The sequence below is a fragment of the Notothenia coriiceps genome, unplaced genomic scaffold, assembly GCF_000735185.1.
Source record: "Notothenia coriiceps isolate Sejong01 unplaced genomic scaffold, NC01 NC01_scaffold00019000, whole genome shotgun sequence".
Taxonomy (NCBI): Eukaryota; Metazoa; Chordata; class Actinopteri; order Perciformes; family Nototheniidae; genus Notothenia; species Notothenia coriiceps.
In genome coordinates, this window is record NW_011351701.1 from 1445812 (window position 1) to 1457487 (window position 11676).

Below are 11676 nucleotides of genomic sequence, written 5' to 3' on the forward strand. Positions count from 1 at the left end.
TAAATGACTAACCCCCTCACCCCCCACCCTCACCGCCGGCCCACGCATCCCTCACACTCTGCCGCCTCAGCGCTGTGTGTGTGTGTGTGTGTATGTGTATGTGTTGTTGAAAAGCAGATGTGCAACAACATCTACAAATTGTTTAATAGAATAACAAACACGTGCAAATTGATTTACAGTTTAATACAAAATAAACGTACATCTGTGACTGATTGGACACTTTAGTTGTTGTCGCGGTTGTTATTCATGAAGAGAACAGCCTTCACTCTTCACTTCCTGTCTCATGATGTCCAAGATGTTTTGTGGTTTCAAAAGTAGTCATATCTTCTGCATGATGCAGTTATGGGTTTCTTAAAAATGTAACCACTTGCAAAAAAACAACAATTTATGCAAGTTATTAAAGATTTCTGCAATTTCTTAAATTGAATAAGCTGTATTTACATTTTCAACTCCAAAATAAATATGAACTATCAAATAAATGCAGCATCCAAGGATCTCAAAAGCAAGGGAAGGCATCACTGTTGGTGATTCAGGAGGGATACAAACACTGCTGTTCAGACTGCTATGAAGTAGCAGTCTCAAAGTTCTAAGAGGACAAGTCTGAACAATGTTTTGGTTCTGTTTTTGATTTGTACATTTACTTTATTTAATATCAGTCACATGTAGAGTATGACAGTAACCTTAAAGTCTTTACTGTGCTATTAACATGCATTTCTATCGATTAATACATTTATGGATTGACAGATATTGATTGATACGTGATGATTGGTTTATGATTAATTTATACATGTTTTAATTGGTTGTGATCAGATGGTTGGATTGATTGAGTGATTGAGATATTAACTGATTCATGTATTGGTTGCTTGCTTGCTTGACTGACTGATTGATTGATTGGTTGGTGGGTTGATTGATTAATTGGTTGGTTGATTGGTTGGTTGATTGGTTGGTTGATTCAATGGTTGGTTTGTTGGTTGATTGGTTGGTTGATTGATTGATTGCTTGATTGATTGATTCATTGATTGATTGGTTGATTGATTGCTTGATTGATTGATTGGTTGGTTGGTTGATTGGTTGGTTGATTCAATGGTTGGTTGATTGATTGATTGATTGATTGGTTGGTTGGTTGATTCAATGGTTGGTTTGTTGGTTGATTGATTCATTGGAAGACCTCTCTGTGCTGCAGGGTTACAGAGGGGCCCCCAGAGCTTACATTGCCACCCAGGGGCCGATGTTGCACACCGTGGGGGATTTCTGGGACATGGTGTGGCAGGAGAGGAGCAGCATCATCGTCATGGTTACCAGACTGAAGGAGAACAACGAGGTTTGTCGACTCCTCAGCTCCTCTCTACTGTTTTCATGTCTTTTTTTTATCTTGACTTGTCCTGAAAGTGTGTGAGCTCTGTTTTTTTTTTCTCCAGAAGTGTGAGCTGTACTGGCCACAGCCGAGGGAGAGGAGGAGGAGGAAGAGCAGGAGGAGTGTGAAGGAGGAGGAGGAAGAGGAAGAAGAGGAGCAGAGGGAGGAAGAGGAGGAGGAAGGAGAGACAGAACGGTTTGGCAGATTCCTCCTCAGAGTGACAGACAGCTGGGAGAAAGACGGCTTCACTGTTACTGACATGGACATCCAGGTACTGTGAAGTACTTTTACTCAAGTAGAGTACTTAAGTACTTAGTTTACTTGAGTATTTTTATTTTTTGCTCCACTTCATCTCTAGTAGTTGTAATTCATACTAATCCTATGATTTAAGGCCTTGTTCACAAACAGGTTTCCAAATATGTCCATCAGGGTATAACATCTGCCACAGTGATGCCGCAGCGTTATCATCATTTAGAGATAAATTCGCCTCAGAAATGTGGCCACGTTCTGACAGGAAGTGACACTTTGTCCCGCTGGCACTCGAACATTAAACATTTGCAAACAAATTCACAACATGTTTATGTAGAATTGCATTGACTACACCAATCAGTCCAAACTGCAGAGGTAAATAAGGAAATCTTAAATTGAAATGCATGTTTTTTTAAGCTATAGCTCACATATCAGCTCTAAGCATTCATGTTCTTTCCGCCTCTGTTGAGATAAAAATCAACTCTTGGTTTCATCATGATGGACGCCCATCTGCGTTTCCGTCTACTGAATCTAGACGGGGAACTTGTTTTCGAATTATAAAATTTCCACATTAACAAAGTACTTTCCAATGAAAACGGAACACATTTCAGAGCACGAACAAAAAAACAGCAACCAAACAGAGTGAAACTTACAAGCACATACTGTTTGGACTTTGGACTTTAAAACTTAAAACCATTCAATATTCTAATCCATATTATAAAGGTTGTGTTTAAAGAAAATAGCTGAGACAGTATGCAACTTTTTTTTGTCTTTCCATTTGGTTTACATTTTAACACAAAAACTCTGAACGGAAAATGTTGTGTTTGTCTGTGTGTGTGTGTGCGTGTGCGCGTGTGCGCGTGTGCGCGTGTGTGCGTGTGTGTGTGGGTGTGTGTGTGTGTGTGTGTGTGGGTGAGTAGCTGGGTTCGGAGCATCGTTCCATCAGACACTACTGGTTCACCTCTTGGCCAGACCACCACATCCCACAATGCACTGCTCCCCTGCTGAGACTCGTGGAGGAGGTGGAGACATACAGGAAGTCCCTCCCACCTCCCAGCTGTCAGCCAATCACAGCCCCCGCCCCGGATCCTGGACCAATCGTCGTCCACTGCAGGTTGGTTCCTGTTCTGGTGCTTGTTGAAGATGTGTGGACAAACGATGTGTTACACGTACAAAAAAGAATAGCATTGTCAGTAAAAAGGGTTGGTGGATGTTACAAGAAAGAAAGTTGAACATTTTAGGGCAAGGAAGTTATGATATTCCTAGAAAAATCTAAATATTAAGTACGAGCACAAACGTTTCTACATAAGTACGACAATACTACACTGTAATACTTCTACTTTGAGTCAAGTACAAGATCTAAGTACTTCTCCCACCTCTGTTTATAACCCTCTGGGCCACTTAACGGTAAAACAGCCTCTGATGCTGCAGATGTTTCGGAAGCTACTTCCTGTTTGAGGACGCATTAAAGAGTGTGTGTGAAAGAAGAACTTCTGTGTTGCTCGAGATAAATCTAGAGAGCAAGATTAAAGGACACGGCTCAGTAGTCGCACACAGACCGCAGAGGAGAAGACCCTTTTTTTTTAAAGAATTTGAATGAATTTAGAATTTAAATAGGAAACCAAAACCTTTCATGTACTTCTGAAGACATGATGGGAACGTTTGTAACCACAACAGCAGACATCTTGCAGTTTGATCTGAAAACACTACTAACTGCTTTCCTAACTTGAATTTTTTTGCTTTCCATAATTTGTTTTATTTTATTATCTATTATTTTATAATATATATATTTTTTGGTTTATTATTTTATTATTTATTTTATATTATATGATTGTTTATTTATTTTAGTTGTTACTCCTTTTGATGTCTATCCTCAGTCAAATGGGGGAATACAGGGTAAAGAAGAAGTGTTTTATGTTACTGGTATTCCCTGTACAACTTGATGCAATTAGCAGACTTCAAATATATACACATATTGTATATATAACCAAAATAAACAAACATTAAAGGAAAAATATAAGACATAATATCGTCTTCACTCTATAACCATCACCCTCATGGCCTCCAGTTCACTGACTTTACATTGATTTTATCATTTGAATTAGGGATGTCCCGATCACCTTTTTTTGCTCCCGATCCGATTCCGATCATTTGATTTTGACAATTTGCCGATACCGATTTTTCCCGATCCGATATTTATGCAATGCATTAAGAGAAAAAAAAGAAAAAAGCATTCAAGTTGTCCCTTAAGGTTATTTTTTAAATTTAAATTGGATATTCTATCCAACATGGATATAGCTTCTTTCTTTCACAGCAGCATTGGATCAGTTCAGTTGTGCAGCATTGGATCAAAACAAAATAAAGCTTTCAGTACTCGTTAGCTTACTGCTACAATTAGACACTGCGCCCTGCCCACTCTGTTGCCAGATTTGAGAGAAATAAGCAACCAGGTCTATGAAAACAAGCCCCAAAGAAGCAACACATACATGATGTTGTGTAATTTGAAACCAAAACTAAGGCCTCAGGATGACTTTAAGACTTGAACATGGTCATTTTCAAGTATTTCTTAAACAAAACAAAAAAAATCCCGATCCCCGATTTTTTTCTCCCGATTCCGATCTTTTGAAAATCACGTGATCGGCTCCGATCCCCGATCACGTGATCGGATCGGGACATCTCTAATAGCAAGTATAATGCAATAGCAGTTACAGTTAACAGAATAGTAAAATAGGAGACTCTTAACATGCAGGTCTCTGCTGATGCCAAATGCCCCATCTCACCTTGTTAATAAAAGTAAAAAGTTGAGTAAAACTGTATCGAAAATCATTCAGAAAACACAAAGCTAATGAAAATCCTAAGGATCTTTGTTCTCTATTGTAGTTTGGGTTTCCTTGACATCTGTGTTGTAAACATATCAACATACAGTATGTCACATTAAATAGTGTCTTCACTATGAACATTAAAATAATTAATTACTATTACTCAAACCTACACTTTTCTTATTGCTTAATAATTGCAATATTTCATTTCCCCTCTATTAGCACTGTGGTAACACGTCTATTTCATTTGTGAACTCTTTAAAATCTCAAATATGAACTTGAATTTGATTTTCTGCAAAGTGAGAAGACAGAACGCGGATCAATAAACGAAAAGTCTTGTCTATAAATACTATGTTTTTGTTTTGTTTGTTTCCAGGCACCGCCTTCCATGGTCAGCACAGAACAGAGACAGCATGCTGAACACATCTTCCTCTCCTTCAGGAAATCCAAATCACCTTTTGCCATCTGCAAGCACATCTTAGGTAACTGTTGACAGAAATAATTTTTCTGCACAGTCTGAATTTATGCAGAAAATGTACATTCTTTTTATTTTAATTAGGGCTGTCAAACGATTAAAAATTTTAGTCGCATTAATCACAGCTTAAACATTAATTAATCATGATTAATCACCATTCGAACTATGTCCAAAATATGCCATTTCTTTATTTATATTGTTGTGGGAATGGAAAGATAAATGAAATTAAATATTATTAACGCAATTAATTCAAAAAATGAATTACCGCCGTTAACGCGATAATTTTGGCAGCATTAATTTTAATAGATTTGAGGATTGTTATGTACAATTTTTTAAGGCAGGGGTGTCAAACTCAAGGCCCGTGGGCCAAATCCGGCCCCCGACTTCATTTTATTTGGCCCTCAAGAGCTTGCAAAAAATACAATACGTTTATTATACGGTTTCATGCCACTTTACAGACGCACGATGTCCATACACTACATGGGTGTTTCTCAATCTCGAGTAAAGCTGCTCCAGAGCCACTATTTCAAGCATACTACGTCATCGAGTGCCGCCGAAGGACTGTTCCAATGTCCAGCATACTTGGAAATCTACCAAGCCCGGCGTACTTCGTTTGGAGAAATTTCGAGGCTGCACATGTGTAGACTCCAGGGTCTTAAAATCCCCACAATGCTTTGCGCACGGACCAATTTCCCCAAATCTGTGGTGGAAAATGTAAGGCGGGGCCTCTCACATGACGCACACCTTCACACTTGCTAGCCTGTTCCACTCTTCGTTTTCCGAATGCCAGGAAGTATTCTTGCCTCGCTTCTGAAGCAAGTGACTCGGAAGACATGTGTTACCAAGGAAGTGTACTCGACATTGAGAAACACCCCTGGTCTTTCGTCTGTACTCTGGTTTTCCTTCGTCTTCCCTCCTGTGTCCTCCAAGTCCTCCTGGTTTGTTCTAGTTTTGTTTGTTACTTTTCCTTTTGTCCAATCTCGCCAGTGTTTGTGCTGTACCAGCTTTTCATTTTTATAAAAGCTCACCTTTTCTTTATATTCTCATACCTGCCTCCCCTATTTCTGCTGCTCTCTCATCTATATTTAATAATGAGTAAAACAGGAAATCATTGAAGAAGAGATGAATACCCGAGATAGAGGAGTCGAGTGCCTCTCTCACAGGGTGTTTCTCAATGTCGAGGACGCTTCCTTGGTAGGACATGTCTGCCGAGCCAGGTCATTCAGAAGCGAGGCAAGAATCCTTCCTAGCCTCGGAAAACGAAGAATGGTGGAACAGGCTAACAGGTGTGCGTCATATGCGAGGCCCCGCCTTAAATGGAGCGCGATTTCCGCCAAAGATTTGGAAATTGGTCTGTGTGCAAAGCATTGTGGGTATTTTCAGACTGCGGAGTCTACACATNTATATATTCAAGTTTCTCACAAATTGTGTTTGCAAGATTACTTTCAACACATGATGATCTCATTTGGATTTGTACTGAATAGGGTTTGAACATCAAAATATAACCTCCATTAGCATTAGCTGCTAGCTCAATTATTTAACCTAGGCCCAATCCCAAACCACACACTACACACTACCCCCGCCGTTTGCGCATTAAGGGCTGTTCCAAACCAACGAGTGTGGAGCGGTGTGGAGGGGGAGTGGGCTATCAAGCCATCAAACAGCGAGTCTGCAGCGGTGCTGACTTGAGACCGGTCTCTACCTTACTGGTCTCAACGCTGTGTGTGTCCGTCAGGAAACAAGCTGTTTACAAGTAGTTCCTGCAAACATCCACTGATATGATACTGCGATGTTAACAACCTCATGATAACCTCATATGTTTTTAACTTAGGGTCATACCTGTGTTTAGTCTAGAAAAAGGTAAATGTGTGCATTTTATTATAAAGTTGTGTATATTTACAAACTAAGAAGCTTATAAACATCAGGTTTAAAACTAAAAGAGCAACACAATGAAAGATGTTTGGAGTTTTATTTGAGTTATTAATTTACATTTTTTGTCAAAGAGATGCTGATTTGAAACCGTTGTTACATACAGTTACGGCATTTTCCTGTTTCTGCCGGAGAGAGGGGAGTTTGTTCCAAAGCTCACTCCGTCACGGACGGGTAGTGTGTATAGTGGGTAGGGCGTGGTTTGGGATTGGACCCTAGTATGAGGCTGTTGCTGTCAACTGGCTGCTAACTGCTATCGCTAACTAGCTCCCTCCTGCTAATTTCAACACCCTCTTGTTGTTTACAGTGTAGCTGCTAAGCAATAGTTACTTGCATTCAAAAGTCCACCCGAAGACGTCCTAGGGAAGATCTCGTCTCCGTTAGGTTTATAAGCAAAGCTCTTGCATACCACCAGGCTGAAGCTTGCATACCAGAAGTGGTACGCGTTACTCAGTTTGGGAAAGTCCGTAATAAAGGAGAAAATGAAAATGAATTAAAAGAAAACTTTGTCTGCTTTTAATTTGATTTAAAAGAAAACTTTGTCTGCTTTTAATTTGATTTAAAAGCAGACAAAGTATTTGCACAGCGAAGATAATCAGGAAGTTTGTTTCCATCTCGAGCTAAATGCATGTTGACCCTTTCTATCTGACTGCGGAGTGATTAATGAGCTAGCAGCAGCACTTTTACATCTCCAAATGATCCTGAAGCCATTGTAAAGATTTAAGAGTGGGAACAATGTGCTCACTTCTCCTGGTTCTTGTTAGAATCTGGCAGCAGCCTGAATGAGCTCTGCTTCAATGTTCTTTTTGGGAAGAGGAGTGGAAAGACCACTGCTGAAGTCCATAAATAATCATTCATATGTATAATAATAGCAGACCACCATTTTTATATATCTGTATTGTAAAACTACAGCTCTCAGATACTTTAAATTGAGATAATGAGATGTATCTATTGCCTTTTTAAAGCGAAGTTACTCAAGGAACCAGCCATCCTATAAAAGAAGGCATTGACACTTTAATAGATACACTTTATTTGTCTTGGCCACAGTGCTTCATAAAAACGTATTAAAACCTATAAAGACATCTGATATTGACAACACGTCAACTTTTTAAAAAGACTCTTTAAGAATCACAGGGCTAACGTGCTTTTGTATTTATTGTAGATTGCTTTATTTCTAAGATTTGTTATAATAGCTCAGCAGCGTGATGGAGTCAGGAACAACGATATGCTTCATTATGTGCTTTGATAGTGACACGTAACTGATAAATATGCACATGTATGGGTTTTACATATTGTTGCTGTAATGTATTTCAATGAGTAAAGCAAGGTCTGAATGCTGTCAGGGTTGGTAGATCAAATCAAACTATAGTTTGTGGCTGCTGTTACTTTATTTGGCCTGCAGGGGCACCTGAGTGTCGGCTCTGAGATGTCTTTGCAGTGAAGTCATCTGCCTTACGAGGGGATTTCCTTATCTAGGTGTGGGTCCCTCCGTCGCTGAGGGAAAGACAGATTTTTCTTTTGTGTTTATCTCAGACTCTGCTGCCCTGTTTGTTTACTGTTGTGAAACAGACAGGAAGTTTGTGGTGTGGTTCCCCCGCCGCACAGTGAAGAGGAACTCAGATTACCAGGTGTGGTCAGACCGCCTCAACGTTTGCCTCCACTGCACAACATATAGGATTGTGTCTTCATGAAAAACACCAAGGAGGTGAATTAAAGCAGGGTAATAGATGTTACCCTGCAGGATGCAAGTAGATAAACAGAAACCGATGGACTATTTGTAGACATTTGCCTTTTAGGCCACTTTATACTTCTGCTAAGCAATCTGGCAGGGATGGAACGATCACATAAAAAATGTACTTTAAGATGACCTGAATAGCAACTAATTTGAACAATTTAAACTAAGATTTCTAGCATCAAAATGTACCATCTGCTTAGTGTATTTTTAAAGAAAAACTTACTTAAAGGTGGGGTAGGTAATTCACTTCAGAAACACTTTTTGTTATCTTCCATGGAATTCTCTTAACATCCCGATAGCAATGAATATATGAAATGCTTTGGCAATAAATACATAACAAAATGTCATCTGTGGAAGCCGTGGCTCTGTAAAAAGCACGACCAATCATCTGAGCCGGCCCGGCTAAAATAACTGGATGGCCTACCTGCCTGTCAGCCTTCCATCTGTGCACAAACTTATCTCGTGCCCTCATTGGTAGGACTGCACGATTTTGGGCAAAAATCTAATTGCGATTTTTCTGACAAATATTGCGATTCGAATTTCGATATTTGTTTTTAAGCGACCCAACGTAAGTTTATTGTAAAATGCGGCCATAACTCCGGCTAGGAAGGTCGTATCAACGTAGTCCCGTCTCTAGCACCCCCGCAGCCCGAGCTACGAGTGAAAGAACTAAACTTACATGAAACTTCCGTTGGGTTGCTTTAAAGTCAAGCTTCAGTTTAAGATTCACCCTGTAATAGAAACATGTGATGGAGCATTACTAACCTGACTCAGATGGTTTGATTCACCAAACCATCTAGGAAAGCTCCATTGGAAGCCATCTGGAATCAATCTGTCTATCACCTTCTATCATGGGCCACTTCTGATTGCTTAACAATGGCTGGTGCATGTGGGGCACAGCACTTCTGATTGGTGTGGATGACTGACACACAAGAAGAAAAAAAAAAATTGCAGGCTTTGCGATTTGATAATCGCATCATTTAAAATCGCGATTTCGATTTAAAATCGATTAATCGTTCAGCCCTACTCATTGGTCATGTGCGCGTTCGTGTGTGTTGGAGGAGGGGCTCTGTAAGGAAGTCTGAAGGAAGGGGCAGATTTTTTTCGGCTGCGTACTTTCAAATTCTAGCGCACTCGAGCTGGTTTCTCCATTCTGACCTACCCCTCCTTTTAACTTAAATTTAAAATAGGAATACTTCTTGCACCCCCAGTTTTATAATGGACCTATTTTGGCAGAAAAGAGAATAACCAAGTACCATAAATCATGTACACTAGTATGTACTCAAACTGTTTCTGAGCTGTGTAAGACAGGGCAGCTCATGTATTATAGAAAGGGAAATGGCGCAATTATAAAAATAAGGTTTCTGTTGTACTATGATATATTACTTGTGAATTCGGGTGCTTCTAACAGACACTTTGATTTAAGTCCATGAAACTAACATTTGTGTTCCTTTGTCATTATGTTGCTATAAATCCCAACATTTCAACCAACATAAGAACCCAAATTGTTTCTGTCTTGCCACAAACAAAGTATGTCTTAAAGCTTCTTGGTCTGAGGGGCTTTAAATTATTTTGAATCCTGAGCTTTAAGATCTGCTGCTTTTAAATGAACCAGAGGAATGATCGGCATTGTTTAATAAAAGGTCGATTCGCGAGAGGAACGCTCTGCATGTATCCCCCTTCACATTTTTCCGCTGTGTCCCGAGTATAAATTACACGGCAGCTGATGAATAGAAAATGCCAGAGTGGTTAAACAACATTTTTCACATCGGTGACCTACATAGCTGTGGGCTTTCACAGAGACCCACCTGTTGGAGCCTGGGATGACTCTGAATGGTTGAGGAGCTAAAAGGCAAATTATTATATAAAAGGTTATTTCATTGGAAGAATGCAATCAATTTGTTGCAAGGATCATACGTTTTGAAAAACACCCTCAAGCTTAATCTAAATGGTTTTTAAGTGTTTTTAGTATCTTATTCAAATTTAGTAACAAGTACAATTATTTTTGATCATTGCTGCTGTATTGATGACAGGGAACTCCTTTATCTTAGATTTGAGATTCCTGTCGACCAGAAATCATTTTTGTTTGTTTGCAAATTCCCAGTATCCTTCACACAAAATCTGTCTCATTGCTTGTCCTGTGCGTTTAATTTTCTGACAGCGTAGCCTAAATCAGTCTGAGATTTGGTCATATAAAGGTTTTTGATTTAGCGCAAAGTAAGGGTGATATGATATTAAATCTTAAGCACGTTTTGATTTGTTGTTGTTTATTTAAAATGGATAAAAAGGGTCTTGTGGTTAGGGTTCTGGCTGGTCAAATACTTTCTACCTTTTCCAAACTCTTTTACCCATGGTTTTGATCATATTTAAAATCTCAGAAATGATATTATATTTCTCAACATTTCTTTGTGTGTGTGTTTCACAGGAGATGGCCGTGCGGGCGCTGAAGCAGACGGGAAGCAGGAACATCGAAGCAGCCTTAGAGTACATCAGCAAAATGAGTTACCTCGACCCACGAAATGAACTCATCGTCCGCGTCATCAAGCAGACTTCACCAGGTATGAAGTCGCCTCAATAAGTTGACTTTGGCTCGTAGATTTCTTTCCAACTATTTATTTATTTATTTACTGTCATCATTGAAAAGTAATCAGAAGACAGTGCAGAAATAAAATAATACTTACGGTGAATAAAATAAAATACAAAATGATTAGGAATAAATATGCAACCCTAATAACCACGTTGACCGTACATTCATCTCCTGATCTCAATATAAAATCAATCGACACCTGGCCAACATGTGTAGGTGGTCAGAGATCCATTACAGGTTTTCGTGTTCTCAAAAAGTTGTGCACTTATTTTTTTAAAGCATTACACCTACAGTTGCAAGAAAAAGTCTGTGAGCCCTTTGGAATTATCTGGATTTCTGCATAAGTTGGTCATAAAATGGAGGAAGCCGCTGCTGTCCAGAAAAAACATTGCTGCACGTTTGAAGTTTGCAAAAGAGCACCTGGATGTTCCACAGCACTACTGGCAAAATATTCTGTGGACAGATGAAACCAAAGTCTAGTTGTTTGGAAGGAACACACAACGCTATGTGTGGAGAAAAAAGGCAACA